We start from the raw sequence: 17079 nt of genomic DNA on the forward strand, positions 1-17079 counted from the left end.
TCCTTCACCTCCTTCTAGTTTTTACCCAAATGTCACCTTCTGTGTGAGCGTGGCTCCGCCACACTATCATCTTTCCCTGCACTATTTTTCCCCATTGCACTTCCCACCACTCACACCAGCTTAACTACTCATCTGCTTCATTGCTTGCTGCCCCACACAGAGAGTGCCACAGAGCAGACAGTGGACTGCTAGCTCTGTGAGCCAGGGAGTTCTGTCTATTTTCCTCACTGTTGCATCCCTACTGTCTTAGACAGTACCTGGTTGGCACATAGAAGACCATTCATAAACATTTGTTGAATAAATGACTGGGATTAAATGCTTTTGTTGAAGTCACATCTTCTAGATGGCCATGGGAGAATTTGAACCCAGGCCATTTGCTCTAGTTTTTATACCAAGTTATATTCATCAAGATAATTTTAGCTATAATAATAGAATACTCAGATAAAACAAAGAAGAAAATGTACTATCTTACAAAACAAAATACCTTGAGGTAGGTGTTTCCAAGGTTAATTATTTCAGTAGCACAATGATGGTATCAAAGACCTAGGTGTTTTAAATCTCTTCTCATTGCCATCCTTACTTAGAGTAGCACATTGTAATTCTCAAAGATGACCACACCTACATATTTATCTAATAGCACATGCTCTTCATGCAATGTGACTGACAACTGACACACCTCTCATCAAGACAGGGGCTGGTGTTCTCTCCTCTCAACTTTAGGCACGGGATTGTGACTGTCCCAATCAATACAGCAAGGCAGAAAAGATGCTCGTGACTTCTAAGGCCAGGTGACAGACAGGATACAGCCTCCACCTGGCTGGCTCTCTCTTTCAGGACGCTTGCCTTTGGAACTCGGCCGCCATGTTGCGAGGAAGCCCTGGGCATCTGGAGATGCCAGCATGGAGAGAATCTAAGGCCTCCCTTCAGCAGGCAGCACCAACTGCCAGCCACGTGAGTGAACTATCATGCAAGTGGGCCCTTCAACCCCAGTCAAGCCTTCAGATAGCCACAGCTCCAGCCAACATGTGATTGCAACCTCATGAGAAACCTCCCAGCCAGGACAGCTCTCAAATTCCTGACACATAGAAACCATGGAAGATAATAATTATTGTTGCTTTAAGCCACCGAGTTTTGGAGTAATTTGCCAGGGAGTATTGGACAACTAATACACTTAGCATGTTATCTTTGCACTTGTCCCTTCATAGTTAAAGCATGGCAGATATAGCTCCTGATATCACAATATGACAGAATATGAAGAGATATGGCAATCTCTTCTGGACATAATTCAATTAAATTTATAATAACTAGAATCTTCTGAATCCAAATCTAGATACAGGATTGTATCACTAAGAGCTACAGGACTGGCTATATACTCCTTTTAAGCAAGAGCAAGTAGCTGCGCTAAAATATTTTAGACAATCCACATATCTTAACCACTAGTAAGCTCACTTATAAAACCCTGTTTGTAGCATCCATTATACTAATTAAAAAGCCACTGATTTCATCAGTGGAAACCTATTTCTAACATTTAGTATGCCAACTAGCAAAGCATCTGCTACTGATCACAGATAAAGGTCAGGGGAGCTCTTATAATAGCTGCTTCTGGAGTGCAGACTTCCTAATTAGAATGCTGGCTGTCCACCCTAGGATGTGAATTGCCAATTAGGGCAACAACTGTGCCTAGTCCTAGGGTATAATGTAACCCAGAATCCACACATGAAATCGCACTGCCTGTGATGAAGTATTTTAAAGTAAATTAGACGCATAACACCCAACCTGGTTTTCTTATTGTAAGTTCATTTCCATCTCCCCTTCCAAGCCCCCTCCCTCAAGTCTCACTGTTAACTTGCACTTCTGAGGAGCCCAACCCACTCAAACCCAGGAAGGGGTTTCCTTTCCGATACTCTCTCCAGTATGTGCTGCAGACGCCCTGTTTTGGCTCTTAGATCAGCTCAATGCATGCCTATTTTCCAAGGAAGGCAGTAATCCTGGAAGACAGCTCAGTTCAAACCTACATTCAGGAAGGACATATGCTGTATTTCTTTAACTGCCTCATAACTTGCAATTAGAATCAATAATTCTTGTGTGGTTGAAGATAGGATTTGGTCTCTGGGAGCCTCCCAAGCTGAAGATCAGGCTCCTGTTATTCTTTAATGGTTTTCACATGAAAGACATTGAAAAGGTACAGGTACGTCAAATCCCCACCAAGTATCTGTGTCCTATTCGGTCTCCATCTGGGGTTGGATAGGAAGTGCCAGTTCTCTCGGTGGCAGATGGCAGCCAAGGTTTATGAAGCTGTGGATCAAGCACGGACACATGGGCATGCGTGAAGGACCATGGAGAGGCCAGTAAAGCCGACCCAGGCCACAGCAGGGGCTGTGCGGAGTAAGTAACCCCAGACTCTAGCCCCACTGCCGCCAACACTGGGATCCCACTCACATGCTCCTTAATCTTTCTTGGCCCCAATAGTTTCTCACTTACAAAACAAAAGGACATAAGATCTCTTCTAGCTGGATAGGCTAATCCTGGCTACTTGAAGCCATTGGTTCTGCACAAACCTGGCACGGGAGACCTTCTTTGTTGTTCCCATATTTCCCTCCTCTGTTACTCTCCCTTCATCCCTCTTCCCATATCTTCCCCTCCTTTCCCTTCCATCCTGCCTTCCCACGTGGAGTACCTGCTAGGACCTCAGAACGCTCCTGGCCATCAAGAACTTCATCATCTGGTAAAGGACATATTAACAATAATTACTATAATAACTATATTTTAATGAGAATAAACACTAAAATGCTAACTGCCAATATTTACTGGGCTCTCACTATATGCTGGGGATCATGCTAAGTGCTTTTCATGCACCAGCTCACTTAACGTAATTCTGGAAACATCCCCATGTGGCAGGAACTGCTATTATCCCATTCTGCGTTTCAGAGAAGTCAAGCGATGAACCATAAAGCCCACAGGTCTCACCCAATAGAGCCTTTTGAATAACTAAAAATCACAGTGCTACAGGACTAGTGCTATCCTCAGGGCATGTAAAACAAGCAGTGAGAAGCTGACAAGGAGAAAAAGATCTCTCCCTGAATGAATCTGGAAAGATTCTTCAAAGAGGTACCATTGAAGAACGAGAGGGCCTTTTACCTGATGGAGAAGAATGTAATTGCAAGAGTAGGTTAACTCATAACTTAGAGAGTGATAAAGAAGAAATCAAAAATGCCACTATCATCTAATACTGTCACAAGAAAGGAAATTACTTAGGTTTTCATCAGGCTATATGTTAACACAGATAATGCATCATTTTTTTTTTCCCCACACACATCAAAAATACTCACTTCATGTGAGTATTCACATTCTCAATGAAGCAAGAATTGTTGCTTCATTTCCTCCTTTATGCTAAGTGATGCCACTTACATTTGTGGAAATCGAGTTATCTTTCAGCCTCCTGCCTTCCCCTATTTTCTGGCCTATACGTTTGTTAATCACGTGATTATTCCCCAGGAAATGTGCTCCAGCGCACTTTACTTAAGAAATGTTCTCGAACAGATCGGGGAAAACCCCTTCACTTTCTAGGAACATTGGCAGCCTCATGAAGGCTCTAGGTGACTGTTCCCTCAATTAAGTTCTGGATTCAACTCATAGCAAGTCCCATAGTTCAGAGTTAGAAAGTACAGAAATTCGATGGTTTTGCTGCTCAGCACTTGTACCCTCTTCTTTAGATAATGGGAACTCAGATTTTCTTGGGGAACTACTTCTCCCCCAATCTCAGGCCACGGGCTCAATTGAGGTTAGCAGTCATGATCCTCGCTGGGCCACTGGGCATCAGCCTTGGAACTTTCCTAGGTCCTCTTGGAAAAGAGGCAAATTTTTCCCATTTTTGATTAACAAAGCTGGTGGGATATGAGTTCAGTACTACAAGGGCCCGTCTTTGCCACCACTTGAGTAGAGCCTGCCTGAAAATGAAGCTAACACAGTGTCAGTGTTTCTGCTCGGACTGGGTAAAGCCCTTTGCAGCTTTCTCCCTGCCCACGCATGAGGCTACTAGTGTCACTGCAACTGGACACTGCCAGAGGCACGCCTGATGGGGACACAGGGACATAGTGATTATGAATATTGCCTTTATTCAAGCAGTGGGTGCTGTCTCTCAAACCTGCCATGCTGTCTCCACACCCTGGCTGGGATCCTGTAACTCCTCCAACTACTTAAAAATCACCTTCTTGTCTTAGTGTTAGATTTGTGCTTCTAACTCTGTCCTTGTCCCCTAGCTCATGGCAGAAATACTGCCTTATGTTCTGGCAAACACATCTGTGTGGTTGGTCTGGAGCCAACCTCTTAGAGCCAAGAGCGGCCCCTCCATCACTGAGGTCACCCCCTCTTATGGCCAGAGAGCTCCAGACTTTCCACCTTCCCCTGAGTCTCCAGGGCCTTCAATACAAAGAACGAAGAGCCAGCCTTCTGCATCCAGATCTGTGGTCTCGACACTGGTGCGGAGACTGCTTGTTGCTCACAACAATTCCAGTCTCCAGGAGAGCAAGTTGGGATGTCTGTCCGAGTCTACACGGACCTGCATCAGCATGCACAATGCTGTTTGTTATATGACACAGCCCGGCCAGCTCCCAGAGCTGATTAAATAGCATTATGCCACAAATATTATATCCAACATTATGAAACATTATGACCTTGGGTGATAATACCCTGATTTGCCCTGGGTCATCGGCAGCTCACTAAAAGTCATGCTTGCTGGTGGCCCACTGTGATGTTTCTGGACTGCATTCTGCTCAGCCAGACCATTTGAGATGTTAACATACACATGAGGGCCCCTCTCAGTCTGTTTAAAATCCTCTAGTCTTCCTGGGCTGCTTAAGGAGGTGTCACTGGCATGGTGTGGTCTATTGACTCCACATCTCCATTCCTGATACAACATCACCTTTCCTGCTAGGAACCAGCCAGAAGAACAAAAACCACTCAGGTTTCCTAGCAATGCCTTATTTGTGGACAGATTGCAAAATAGCCACAGTTGACCCAAAGTTTCAGGCAGGTCTCAACTAAGATTGGTTTGCGTTTCCCAAGGTCACTTATAAGCCAATTCTTGGGACTCAGAATGTATTTTCCCATGGAAACAGTGTCATAGACTATAACAAGGGCCTCAGGCCAAGCCACAAGTGCCTACCATAATTGTGGTGCCAAGAGCACTATTTCAATAACTCCCAATCACTATATATAATACTACTTCTATAGGGAAGCTCCCGTTGTGTTTCAAGCTACCACAAAGTGTTCTAAGAACACATTTCTAAGCCCCTACATTCGTCCTGGCAGCATGAGAGAATTACTGCTTTTGATTAAGCATTCATTCATCCCCACAAATACTTATTGAGTATCTATTTTGCACCAGCCACTGCTGCAGGTGCTGGGAACATAGCAGTGATTAAAAGTCACCCCCAAAATGTTCAGCAATGGAAACACAGTGAGCTGCTACCATATTGGCCAGCATAATGGAGAAAGGGCTGTCCTGCTGTTTCTTTCAAAATGACTAGAGTGTCCTGAAGGTACATTTCCATTTTCACCCTAGAATGCAGAAATGCAGACTTTCGGTTTTCTAGCTTAACAATGTTTAGATCTAGTCTTTACTTTGCATTCCATTTTCAAATTTAGTCGTTGACCCTCAAATCAATAAGAAGCAGATCAAGATAAGACATATTCTCTCTTCTTCCTTGTGGCAAAAGAGATCCTGGGAGGCCCATGGTGTCTTAACTGAGCTTGCCTGGCTTGAGGACTTCAGATTCCCTGGGCGTTTTGAAGGGCTTGTGGGGAAAGGGGACGATGCCAGTGGAACCACCAGGCCAGTGGATTTCCAGTCGATTCAGACGGTGAGAAGGGAACTACATTCTTCTGCTTCTTAACAGCCCTCGAAGAACTGTCTGGGTAAGTTCACCTGGACTCTGTTTACCTCTCCAACATTTGCTTCTTCCCATAAGCAACTGCATGTCCTGCTGCAGACATACTCACCTGGCTCTTCAATCCCTCTCATCTGTTCACCCAGAGCATGTGAAATGTTCCCAGATTTAAAGAGTATTTGCTCATTTTCAAGTGCTCATTGTCTCTTATAAAGTGATCTCATAGGTTTTTTTCCCCGCTCTTGGACCGTGTTAAATGGTTCTTTGTGATTGGGGGAGGGAGGGAACAACTTTGCCTTACAGAGAGAAAAACAAACTCCACGAGTAGTAAATCTTCATGACATTTATACCTCCTCTTTTTCCTTCTTAATAGGTTTATTTATCTGTACTAAAACTTGCAATAAGCTTTATTTTGGATTTGCAAAAGGTCCACAATAAAAACCAGGCACCTCCATCATCAGGTTATGAGCTTCCTTAGAACAAGAAGTATCTTTAGTTCTGTTGAAGAGTACAGGATGAAAGATTAAAACAAAAAAAAGGGGGGAGGGGGGGAAATGGGCATTTATTGAAACCTTAAAATCTGTACCCCCATAATATGCCAAAATAAAAAATAAAAAAAAAAAAAGTAATAAAACAAATCTAATTGTTATGCAGGTATTACTCAAAAACTGGCGTTCACTACCAGGGTAGCACATTTTCCTATTGACCTGATATCAGAAAAAGCAAAGCAATCTTCTAGAGACCCAGATAAAATGTGTCTGGAACACGTCTGTTTAAAATCATGGGAGGGGAAAATTATATTTGTTGTATTTGGCAATAATAAATTTGATCTAGACATGTGGAGAGGATAAAAAAATTCTTTCTCCATAACTTTTATTCCCTTGGAGAGTGGCTTCCCAAAATCCACTGAAATGAGTTCAGATACTCAATGTCTGTACACAGCTTCCCTCTGACCTCCCTGGAGCGAGCACTGCAGCGTTCCGGCCCCAGCGCCAGGACCCTGGGACCGTGCGCCAGCCCACGGCACCAGCGTCCATCCTCTCCCCTCCTGCGGCTCCTGGTGCCACACACTGAGATGAAGGAGAGAGGAAGGTAGCTGGGCCTCCTCTCCTTTTTTCTCACCCTCCTATCCACAGGGATAGGATGTGGCAGTGGGACCAGAAGAGAAGAGAAATGAACAATTGTTCTCCCGTTCCCTTTAGGGGTCTAACATGGAGAACAGAAGCCCAGCACCTGCCAGACACAGCTCAACCTCGAGTGGCATTCATCTGGGAAAGCCCTCATGTCGTGTCTTCAAAGGCAAGGTGTCACCTTCTCTGGGCTAGACTTATACTTAGCCTATTTGATTCGAGCCTTTGTCACTTTCTAGCCGTATGACTTGGGACAAGCAACAGAGCCTTACTCTTCTCATTCATAAAATTCAAAATAATATAAATATTACCACTTCGAGCTGAGGACTAAATCAATTAACATTTGTACAACATAATAAAGCCACCATATCCAGCACAGAGTAAGCATGCCACAATGGCAGCTATATTCTGAAGTATTACTTGGGTTTCACTTATGTAAAATTACAAAGCCTACACTTTCTTCCCCAGGTTGGAGAAGATGCCTATCCATTTAAGCCCAAGAGATTCAGAGATTTGGCAGTTTACTGACAATGCCCTGTACGAGGCCTAGTGGTCAGTAGGAGAGTTCTAACCTGTATGAAAAGTGCTGTGCTAGATCCTGAAACAAGCTTGGCTTGTTCTTTCTGTTCCAGAATGAATGACATCACTGCCTCAGTCCTTGAACACCAAATGAGAGAGTCATGGAGGGTTTCTTGCAGAGTTTCCCCACACATTTCTAATGCATTTCCTGCAAGCTGACACTGCAACCCCAAGCAAATAAAAAGTTAAGCAACACTTTTCTCAAGTGCCATCTACGTAAAGAACATTATGCTCTGGTTACAAAGCCATGAAGGGTTGGGGAAAAGAATGCAATAAAATACCCATGGCTAGATGGAACGACGGAGGCAGTGTGGGGTGGTGGACTGAGCTGGACATCAGAAAAGCCTTGGACCTGGACCCATCCCCTCCCTTGATAGCTGTGTGCTCTCAGGCAATGACAGTCAACATCGCCGGGCCTGGGTGCTTGAATGTACAATGCAGAGAGTGGCCTAAATCAATCTGAAGGTCCCTTCCAGTCGGTGGACGCAGTGAAGGAGGAGAAAAGAAACGTGAAAAAAGATGTGAGATAAACAACAGAGCAATTCTCACTGCATCCTCAATTCTTAGGCAGTGAGGCCAGGACCACAGGGGCATCAAGTAGAAAGTTTAAGTGCCTACTTTTCCCCATTAGGTTTGTTTAAACATTTCAAATGCTTGAACTATCCACTTTCCTCAGCTGACAGGAGAGCTAGTACTGGGAACACTGGTTCACTGGGGCATAAATCTGAGCTGCCTGCGAGGGCTGGACGCTGGAATGTGAACCTGTCAGGAGCCTAAATAAGGAAACAGGCCACAGAACAGCTCACTGAGACAAAGGCACCATGGATCCCCGAGTTAGCCTCAGTTAGGAGAGGGGCTTTACCCCCCAGGAGGGAGCAAAAGGACCCTGTGCAAATAAAACCCTGCACACGCATCACCTAACAAGGAGAATCGATGTCAACACAGGCAGATCAGCCTAGAGGGAAAACAAGGCCGGCTGCCGAGCTGAGGAGCAGGCGGGGCTGGGCTGGGCCTCCCGGGGCCTGCTGTCCCGGGTCTGCCCTAAAGATAAAGCAACCCAAACTGGCTTCGGCCTCCTTCCTCACAGCCAGCTGGAGGGCGAGTGAGCGGCCCACCGGGCTTTTCTGTGGAGGCTGCAGACACCACGTCCACGGGAGGCTGGCCTCGCTGCCTATTCCTAACACCTTCGATTCTGAGGTTCTGGGAGCCCCAAGGTTCAGCCCACTCACCTCTCCCAAGCCATGAGCACCCCACCCCTGCTCCCACCTCCGTTGGCAGGGCCCTGGCAAGAAGTCTCTTCTTTCCAAAAAATGGAAAGACCCTGAAGTGAATCACAAATCATAAATCAAAGTGCTCTCTTGGGATCTGTGTCTCAGGAAGTAGCCGGAAACAGGATGCCCTCTCATTCCCACACTGGTGGCAGCTGTGGGACAGGGTGGTTTCTCAGAAACACGCTGGGTGACCACTCTCGCACACGCTCCAAGGTGAGAACTCTCCCAGAGGAGCCGAGAGAGCCCGTTCTCACCTGGAGCAAACGTTACCAAACACGGCCGCCGGGATTAGGGACAAACAGAAACCAGCAAACCACACACACACCCTAAGAAAACACGCAGAGACGATTCCACACTTGCCAGGCGTTCTCACGCCTCCGTAGCTGTCATCATCCTGTTCTCGCCACCTGGAACACCTTGTTTTGCTGGCTGAGTCGTGCTCGTCCTTTGAGATGCACTGGAGGTCAGAGGCCGCTCCCTGAGGCCCGGCCTGCCTCCCGGGGCCCACACGCCCTGCCCGAGTCCTCCTTTCCGTCGCGGGCAGGGGCTTCACTCAGAGCGGCTCTGAGGGTGTCACGAGCGCCTGACTCAGTGCCTGGCAAAGAAAGAGCTCCACAGAAGATTTTAGATAAATTGGGTGTTGTCGAAAGTAACATCCTCCTTGCAATTAATTCATGGAAAAAGCACAAGTTGGCCAGGGCAGGAGGGAGCATCCTGAAGAGTGTTCCCAAGTCCCGGGCGCTCGGAACCTCTGTGGGAAGAGCAACGCTGTCCGAGCAATGGCATTTCCCGGCTCGGAGAGAAGAGTCAACTGGTCCTTGAAAAAGGACATTTTTTTTTTTTTTGAGACAGCTAGAGTCTTTTTTTTTGTTGTCCAGGCTAGAGTGAGTGCCGTGGCATCAGCCTAGCTTATAGCAACCTCAAACTCCTGGGCTCAAGCAATCCTCCTGCCTCAGCCTCCCGAGTAACTGGGACTACAGGCATGCGCCACCATGCCCGGCTCACTTTTTGTATATATATTAGTTGGCCAATTAATTTCTTTCTATTTATAGTAGAGATGGGGTCTCGTTCTTGCTCAGGCTGGTTTTGAACTCCTGACCTTGAGCAATCCGCCCGCCTCGGCCTCCCAGAGTGCTAGGATTACAGGTGTGAGCCACCGCGCCTGGCCTGAAAAGGGACATATTATACTGTTGATCCTACTTGATTTAGGGGGCCATCGAGGCAGCGAAGTTTCATGGCCACGTGTCACCGCTGTGCAGAATCGCTACGAAAAGGCCAGGTTTTTCCATTCGCTAACTTGGCGCTCGTTTGGCAAGTGCCTCCAGGGTGCCGGGCACTTGGCTAGGCACGCAGGTGGTGAACAGAACAGACTTGGTCCCTGTTGTCAGGCAGTGGGTGTGGGAGGGACGTCAGACAAACAGGTACATAATCAGAGGCTGTCATTAATGCTGTAGAGTAAAAGTACAGGGCACCACAACAGAGTCCGCGAGAGGGGAGGGGCCTGGTTGGCGGGCTTTTATTAAGAACTTACCGTGTGTCAGGGACTGCGCTGTGCTCAGACTGGGCTCTTTCGCTGCAGCCCTCACAGTGAGCTTGGGGCAGAGAGCTGAGATTTTCCCATGGGGAGGTCCTGTGGCTTTCACACCTTGCTCACCTGCTTCACATCTTAACGTGAAGATCGATGTTCAAGCACGTTGTTTTTTCAAAATACTGAGTGAAATTAGCACTGAATGAAGGAATTTACAGAAATATCAGTGTAAAATTTAAATTTAGCCTAAAGCTGTCTCCCTACTGTATCTTAAGTTTGGCCTAGAGGTTTCTCTGTACATAGTAAGCTGTAACCTAACTTGATGTGTAAACAGACTGTGACGTGCTCCTGTAACAAGGAGCCAGGTCTCAGCCAATCACGGCCGCTGAACTTCAGTCAACCAGAGGCAGCCAGCTGCTCAGACCAGGTTCACATAAGGCCAACTCCAGCTTTAACCAATCAGGCGATCTCTGTACCTCACTTCTGCTTTCTGTGTCACTTCCCTTTTCCTTTCGATAAACGTCCAGCCACACAGCAGCCCTGGTGTCTCACTAAACCTGTCCTGGTTCTAGGGGCCGCCCCATTCACAAATCATTCTTTCCTCAGTTAAACTCTGTTCAATGTAATCTGTCTAAAGCTTCTTTTTTTTTTTTTTTTTTGAGATGGGGCCTTGCTGTATTGTCCAGGCTGGTCTCAAACTCCACCTGGGCTCAAGTGATCTTTCCTCCTCAGTCTCCCAAGTAGCTGGGAGTCCAGGCACATGCCACCATGTCCAGCTTCCATTAATAGCAGTTATTTCCTTGAGCTCGGATTCATATTCAACACAGAATTCATTTCCTTAACCATCCCAACTCTCATTTTTCATTTTATATATATATATATTTTTTTTTTTTTTGCCATTTTTTGAAAGACAATAGCATTGCTAAAAGGTAAAAAGCACATGAACTAAGATGCGCACTTTCCTTGGGAACACAGCATAGGAAGGTCACCTCTCCTCCCTCCCCACCCCTGCCCTGTGTCAAAGACAGAGCTCCTGCTCAGGGACCAGCAGAGCCCAGAAGAGAGACATTTGGCTTCACGTTTATTTGTGTTCTTCTTTGCCCCCAGCCCACCTCACCAGGAGGCAATGTGAGAATTATAAAGAGAATGAGAGCGACACTGGGGAGCCCCCAAATGCAGCCCTGGTTTTGATGCACTCAGGGAAAGAGAGAGTTTCCTTGTCCTCAAGCTCATGTGACAAAGACGTGGCCTAGAATACGGCCCTGCTGGACAGGCCAGAGCCTGGCAGGCCTCCGTGGGTCCCTCCCAGGAGGCTCAGGCCTGAGGGGCAGGGCAGGCTGGGTTGGGGCGCAGCTCCGGGGTGATGAGCTGCAGGGTACCAAGAGGGCTGGCCTAGAGGAGCTCATGCCAATAAAGGAGAGTTTGGTTTGTACCCGGCCTCTCCCCCGAGTAATGTCTCTGTGGCACCTGCTGCGAGAAGCTGCTAGGGCTTCCTCTAAACCCAAAGCTGCACAGGAGAGGCCATCTGCAGAGCGGCAGGTGTGTGCACAGCTATCAGCTCTGAGAAGCTCACCTCTTCTCTGGCAAGGGGACAAGCATGTGGCCTGTGGTTTGTGGGACCCTTTCACACCTGCAGCAGCATTTGATCTGTATCACCTTCCAGGCAGGTAAGGAGCCTGAGGTTCAGGGTTGGTGGAGCTACCTATTGTCACACAGCTGGGTGGTGACAGACTCAACTGGGCATGTTTCTGTTATGGTTGCTGCCTCCACATGACAAAGGGCTTCCTGCCATAGAAGGGAGAAGATAATTACCTGAGAGTGCCCCTTCCACAGCAGTATGGCCTGCTTTCTCTCCCTCCCCTCTGTAACCTGGGAAACCAGTTCACCCAAGTTGGTAATAACTGACAAGCCCATGACCCTCCAGCGTCTTTGTGATGCAGGGAAACAATGCCTTAATTAAAAGGACTGGTTTTTACAGTGGAACATAGGGCAAGAGATCTGCAGAAGAGGTATTTGAGGACCTCGCAGGAGATCCTTGCTCCTTCCCCGCCAGACACCAAGCTCCTGCATCCAGAGCAAGGTGCGTCTGCTTCACCCTGTCTCTGTGGTTCCAGGCACCCCTAACCTCCCCCCCCAGTAAATGAATCATTCATTCGCTCAATTCCTATTATATTCACTAAGAACCACACCTGTACCAGGCAATAAACTAGGCCCTACAGATATTGCTGTGAACTAGACTCTACTTATGTAGAGTCTCATGAGTGAGTTGGTCATTAAACAAACAGGGGCCAAATAATTATTTAGTCATAGTTGAGACTAGGTGTGGTATTAAGGCTAATGGCCACAACCGTATGTTCTGACCATTTAGGATTCAGTTGCTGATCTGTAATCTTATTTTGTAATCTGGCCAATATACTGACCAAATTCTAATTTTTTAAATCCACTTTGGTTTTTTTTATATACAGCCTATATGTTATAATTTTTGCAACTTAAAAGTTGTATTTAAGGTGCACAAAGGAAAGGAAAGGCACATATATCAAAGCTCTAGACAATCAGGTTTCCATTGCACCAAAATAAGATATTTTCACCAGTCTATTAAATCATTAGTATTTTAAAGTTCACAATAGCGTCTACAACAATATTACAATTATATAAAAATTACATGCATAAAATCATTAAAAGAAAATCACACTATAAATAGTAGATATTTATTAAGTGATATGATTATGGCTATTTTTACTATTGCCATTTTTAAAAATTTTTATATAACAGATGACCATTACTTTGTAAGAAAATGAACTTTTTAAAAGGCTGTTCCAATATATGATAGATAATCTCCTTTTCCTTTTGGAATCATTCATATTGCAAAGTCTGTTAGTATCTTACACTTAGTAAATGTTCATTATGTCTTTCTTTTCTTTCTCCACTATGTACTTCTTGACTGTAGAAATAGATTAATGAATTTTGAATCCCAAGTCAATAAGACCAACACATGGAAATTTTTGTCTTAAAGTGTTGAACTCAGATTTCCCAGTGACCACAGTCAAGACCTCTAGGCTTTCTCAAAAGCTTGTTTTCATTGTCTTATTCAGGTCTTGGCTATTTTGTTTATATGAATATGGGTTTGGAATATGGTAAATGGATTGAATTAAAGAAAAAATGTTTAAACACATTCTGAAATTTAATACTTCTCCAATTTGAATTATTAAAAATTATCTGTCTCTTATCTAGAGCAACATCCTGTAAACTTCTGAGAAAATCTCATTTATCATCAACAAATATTTGGATCCCTTCAGGATATTTGTTTTTCATTTGTGATTTTTATCTCCTTTGGAATCCTTCTGTGATAAGTTTGGTTGTGACTAATAAGCTCGAAAAGACCAGCTAGTATTGGATCCAAGCAGTTAGCATTTGGAAGGGTCGTTCGTGGTCATTGAGTCCAGCATCCCTCCCAAAGCGGGAATCTCTTCTGCAGCCTTCGTCACTGGTCCTTGGTGTCTGCTTGAATATTCCATTTGCTGAGAAGCTCACTACCTCCCAAGGAAGCCTAGTTTGTTTTTTTAAAAAAGATGCTTATCTTTAAATTCTATGCACCATAGATGAAAGTTTCATTTTGTTTAGATGTGCACTTCTGATCTCCAGCACAGAACTCAGCATATCAAAGCTCTTCAATAAATGTTCATGGCCTGAACAAGCGGAAGTTTGAATTCACTCACTCGATCAGCATATTTATTGACTGTCTATGTGTGGTACACTGGGGCACAGCAGCGGACAAGAAAGACTTGGGTCCCTGCCCAGAAGGCATTTCATTCTAGCTGGAATGAACCGTCTACCCATATTTCCCTTTCCTGTTTAAATCCTAGCCGTGTCGCCAGCGGGCAGAGGGGAAGCAGCCACCATCAGGACAGGCTGAGGACTATGTGGGCGGTTCCTGCATATTCCTAGACATTACTCAGGAACCCCAGTGGAAGACCAGGCTTCCTATCAGGATGGGCTGGTGGGTGTTTGCAGTCAGTATTGTTTGCATATTAAAGAAATGCAACCTTATTTTATACCTAAAGCTGTTGGAGCAGGGTATTCCATAGAGAGAGAGATAAAATGGAGATATGTTAGCCCATACACTTATATTTCTACTTATTGATGCATTTACACATGTATGCACACATATATCTACACTTATTCTTATTCAAACACACATACACACTCACATAAACATGGAAAGATGATCACCTAATTTTTAAAATGATCATCTCTAAGTAGTGGGATTATGGATTTATTCTTGTGCTCTTCTATATTTGGCACATTGTCTTCAACAGACAAGTATTACTTCAGTACAAAAAAGTATTACTTAAGTAAGCAAAACAATTTTACAAAAACAAAACATACGAACAAACAAAACCCAGCAGGTGCCGCTAACTGGCCCTGCTGTCCAAGCCTCAGCGCTTTGTTCCTGCGGACACCTCCCTCTTTCCCTCTCTCCCCCTCTGGTCTTCCTTCCCTGGTAAATCCAGAGGCTCAGCTGGAGGCCACCTCTCCTAGGAGGCTCTCCCGATGCCGCCTGCTCCGGGCCCCACACCCCGTTTCACTGTGCCCTTGCCGAACTTGGCACGGACAGCCGTGACACTGCCCACGGCTCTGCAGGGCCCTCGCCTGTGGGTGCCGGAGGCCTGGCTCTGTGCACTCGCCCCGGCCCCCGCCCAGCATGCTGCCTCCCCCTCAGTAGGCTCCGAGAGATGAGTGAGGACGGCTTGGGCCTCACCTCTGTCACTGCCACAGCTGCCCACTGGTTCCTCCTTGCCAGTTGAGATCACATCGCCTGTCCTTGCAGACCCCGGACGGCTCCCGACTGCCCACTGAAGAAAGAGCCTTAGTGCATCCAAGAGCCTCCACATGTGGCAGCTGCTCACCTTTCCAGCCTCATTTCCCTCCTGGCATCCCCTCCCAGGACCACTCATCCAGCCCTGAGCCGGCCTCATTTCCCTCCTGGCATCCCCTCCCAGGACCACTCATCCAGCCCTGAGCCGGCCTCATTTCCCTCCTGGCATCCACTCCCAGGACCACCCACCCAGCCTTGAGCAGGCCACATTGCCCCGCTTTTGCCCCTGCTGTTCTTCTGAACCGAAATTCTCTTCCCTATCTCCTAAGGAATTTCTGAAAAAATAACTTCTACTCATCCTAACGCTAGCTCGAAAACCACCAGTGCTGTGATGTGTGCACCAAAATCTCTGTCAGAAGTAGCTGTAATCTTCTTTCTGTCTTAACCTCTCTTCGGAACCCTATTAAGCCCTATCCACGCAGCCCCTGAGACACGTGTCTGTCCCCGCAGCTCTGCAGTGCAAGCTCTACACAGGCCTGGGCCGTGCCTTGCCCACTTCTATGTCTTAGCACAGTAACACTCCCTGAGGGGCTGTTGATTTAAAATAATCTGAAAAAGAAAAAGTCCAGCTTCTCTTCCAAATGAAAGTTCCTGGGAAGTGCTACAGAAATTCCAGTGAATAGTTTTAATAGAGTAAAAGAGAGAAAGGAGATCCAAAAACAGAGTGAAATGGGATAAGCTACCAATCAAGCAAAGAACAGAACCATAAAAGGAGAATTTGTTTTAAGATAAAAGTTTAGGCACTGCATATCTGAGAGCTCTCTTTTCTTGTTTTACGAGCTCCAGATTGCAGGGAGCCAGGGACCCCTTCCAGCCCACGTAGCTCCTGTCTGGCCTCTTCGGTTGGATCTAGAAACCAAATTGACACTGGGAAGATTAAAAAGCGTACAAATTTTACTAGTTGTACATGGGGATCTTCACAAGAGAATGAAGTCTGAAGACATGTCGTAGCAAGTTGGTTTATACTTTTTAGACAAAGAACGATAAATTTGAGAAAAAAATGACAAGACAACGGGGATCTGGCTAGGAGCAGTACATTTCTAGGGGCATCACTAGGAGACATGTAGAGGCTGTAAAACTAGAGGAAGATAAGGGCTCCTTTATTAAGTATACTTACACAGGTCCGTTGAAGCCCCCAAGTCCCAGTCTCTGGTGATAAGGGCTATTTTCTTGCCCTGGTACAGGGAGGGTACCCCTCCCAGAGGAATCTTTACTGACCGCTGCATGCAGGACGAAACAGGTCAGCTAGACCTTTCTGAAACTACAATTTCTCCAATGTTTCCAACTCAAGATAAACAATATACCAATTCAGCATATTTTGGGATGGTATGTCCTTCACCCCTTCAGGATTCAAAGTCGCAGGGCCGTGGTTCTGTTCTTGGCATTGCCTCTGATGATCTTGGGGACCTTCGCTAAGTCATCTAACCTTTCTAAGCTTTAATACCCTCCTCCTCCTCAAAATGAATACAAGGATCCATGGAAACAACAGCCATCAAAGAGCTGTGGAATTTCATAAGGTGCTATGGAGATATAAGGCATATGTGCATGTGATGTAATTTATTTTCAACAAATGAGTATTAATTGAGCAACAAATAATTAATTAATTATAAATTATTTCAACAAATAAGTATTAAATAGCATTAGTGACGTGCCTGGTATTCTGCCGGGTGCCGGAGGCAGTGTGCTAGGAGAAAGCAGACAAATGTCATTAGTGGCATCAACTTGCGTCCTTCCTTTTAGGTGGATCCTTTTGTGATTGACATCAATGTGTAATGCCAGGTGCCCTCTCTTGTCTGATGCAGAAGAG

The 17079-nt window shown here is 45.8% G+C and overlaps 2 long non-coding RNA genes across 3 annotated transcripts in view; one reads left to right on the forward strand and one right to left on the reverse strand.

Moving 5' to 3' along the window:
- LOC142861007 (uncharacterized) overlaps window positions 1-17079 on the reverse strand; it is an 88350-nt gene that overhangs the window by 39115 nt on the left and 32156 nt on the right. The window lies entirely within an intron of this gene.
- On the forward strand, window positions 6-7739 carry LOC105885759 (uncharacterized). 2 transcript variants are annotated; one of them, XR_012917030.1, is made up of 3 exons: window positions 6-951; window positions 5718-5916; window positions 7651-7739. It is a non-coding gene; the product is annotated as an uncharacterized LOC105885759 (long non-coding RNA). The 2 variants fall into 2 exon arrangements; XR_012917036.1 differs by lacking the exon at window positions 6-951 and adding an exon at window positions 2315-2385.

This window comes from Microcebus murinus, chromosome 2 (genome assembly GCF_040939455.1).
Source record: "Microcebus murinus isolate Inina chromosome 2, M.murinus_Inina_mat1.0, whole genome shotgun sequence".
In the NCBI taxonomy this organism is placed as follows: Eukaryota; Metazoa; Chordata; class Mammalia; order Primates; family Cheirogaleidae; genus Microcebus; species Microcebus murinus.